Here is a 2,500-nt window from a genome sequence, read left to right as displayed (position 1 = left end):
GTTTCGATTCGTTATCTTTCATTCTTTGAATCTTTGGTAAAACTATATTTTAATTGTATGTCTAAGTTAGCTAAAAATACATTTCAAATTTATCATATTTTAAGGTTTTTTTAAACGTTTCCATAACAGAAGTCTTTGTCTTCTGAATTTTAACCTTATGCAAAATGTAGAATTAAATTTTTACTCAAATATTACGCTGATGGAAATAGAGATATTTCCATGCGTGTTTTTCTCGAGTTAACAAAATTACATATTTTTTAAATGGTTTGAAGTTTTCGTATCATAGAACTTTTTTTATCTCTGTGCTTTTCTATAGATTGAAGTTTTCGTATCTTAGAAAATTTATTTTTAATCTTTGAGCTTTCTATATGTGGAAGGAACAAATATATTTTACATATATTTTTACGAAAGAATAATTTGCCTAATATTTCTTTATAACAAAATAAAAATTGCTATCTATTCAACGTATCATAAGAAGATTAAGAATTATTATGAAATTTTTACTATGAATATTACTTTCATAAAGGAAATCATTGCGTTACCTAATTTAATATTTTCGAATTTATATATGTGAAAATACATGCTTAGCTTTCGTGAAATAGATCAAAACTAGAATTAAAACGATATACTTAGAGTCCTCAACATATAAACTTAATAAGTTCCAAGAAGCTGTTTGTAACCCAACTTGTTTATAAGTTGTTTTGTTAAATTTGGGCCAAAGATAGGCTTCACTTAACTCACATGCCTAAACTTTTCAGTTGCAATTAGTAAAAAAAATAGTTCCGGTTCTTATAAGAATTGTCGTCTTGCTTTATTACATTATTTCATTATCAACTTTCAATACGATATCTGACATTTGATTTCAGTTGGATTTGTGTTTGTATCTCCGAATAATTGACAAAAAAAAAAAAATAAAAAAATAAAAAAATAAAACCGAATTGCTTCTCAAATTTTTAATAACAGCTCAGTAGATCGAATTCGGATTTTGGGGAATCTATAACTTCAAAAACAAATCTAAATCTTTATTTCCTTGCAAGTAATAATATCATGCTATATAATATATAAGATGACGCAATCTAGAATTCATTACACGAAAGTGAAAATTCCCAGTTTTTCAAATTCCTCAGACGACTGAAGAAACCAAAACACCTACGGAGTATAAAACTCTAAATATACTTCAGCATGGAATATATTCCAGATTCCAGACTTTACATCAGTTTCATTATATTCAGTTTCTCAAATTTCTTAAAAAAAAAATCAAATTATATTCCAGAATGGAAAGTATTGTGGATTCCATATTTTACACCAATTTCATTATATGCAATTTCTTAAATATCTGCGTAAACTCAAAAATATATTCCTGCATGGAATGTATTCCAGATTCCAGATTTAACATCAATTTCCTTATATTCAGTTTTTCAAAAAAAAAAAAAAATTAAATATATTCCAGCAAGGAATGTATTCCAGATTCCAGATTTTACATCAATTTCATTACATCTACTTTCTCAAATTTCTCTATAAACTCAAAATATATTCCAGCATAGAATGTATTCCAGATTCCAAACTTTACACCACTCTCTTTATATCCCGTTTCTCAAATTATTCAATAAACTCAAAATATATTCCAGTATGGAATGTATTCCACGTTCCATATGGTACATCAATTTCCTTATATCCAGTTTCAAAAATTTCTCAAAAAAAAAAGATTAAATAAAAAATATATTCCAGGAAGGAATGTATTCCACGTTCCATATGGTACATCAATTTCCTTATATCCAGTTTCAAAAATTTCTCAAAAAAAAAAGATTAAATAAAAAATATATTCCAGGAAGGAATGTATTCCACGTTCCATATGGTACATCAATTTCCTTATATCCAGTTTCAAAAATTTCTCCAAAAAAAAAAAAAAAAAAAAAAAAACTCAAAATATATTCCAGCATAGAATGTATTCCAGATCCCATATTTTACACCAGTTTGATAATATCCAGTTTCTAAAATTTCTTAATAAACTGAAAATATATTCCTGCATGGAACGTATTCCAGATTCCAGATTTTACACCAGTTTGATTATATCCAGTTTCTCAAATTTCTCATTAAACTCAAAATATATTCCAGCATGGAATGTATTCCAGATTCCATATTTTACATCAGTTTCATCATATCTAAATTCATGAAATATTTTCTGATCACATTTTCTAATCCTCCCGTGCAGACGTTCACTGAAATCCAGTTTTTTTTCCAAATCAACAAATTCTTTGTCACGATCGTCTTCGAAAATATCTCCAAAGGATTTCTCCCATATTCCTTGGAATAGCTTCCTCGTGGGCGTAGCTAGACGGATGTGATTTCGGAATGAATTTTTATTCCCGACGGATTCCTAATTTCCTAAACCTTCTCTAAACATCCAAGGGAATGTTGGAGCTTATGGGGGATTTAATGGTCCGTCAATTTGTTATATACGTGGTGTGTAAGAGGCTTGGAACCACAGAGAGAGAGAGAG

The 2,500-nt window shown here is 28.3% G+C and overlaps 1 protein-coding gene across 1 annotated transcript in view; it reads left to right on the top strand.

The window, feature by feature from the left end:
• Positions 1–2,500, top strand: part of LOC137614430 (nephrin-like) — a 395,945-nt gene that overhangs the window by 352,251 nt on the left and 41,194 nt on the right. The gene's annotated exons all lie outside the window — the stretch shown is intronic.

This window comes from Palaemon carinicauda, chromosome 20, assembly GCF_036898095.1.
Source record: "Palaemon carinicauda isolate YSFRI2023 chromosome 20, ASM3689809v2, whole genome shotgun sequence".
Lineage (NCBI taxonomy): Eukaryota > Metazoa > Arthropoda > Malacostraca > Decapoda > Palaemonidae > Palaemon > Palaemon carinicauda.
The sequence above is the reverse complement of the archived record's forward strand: the minus strand, read 5'-3'. Positions and strand labels throughout refer to the sequence as shown.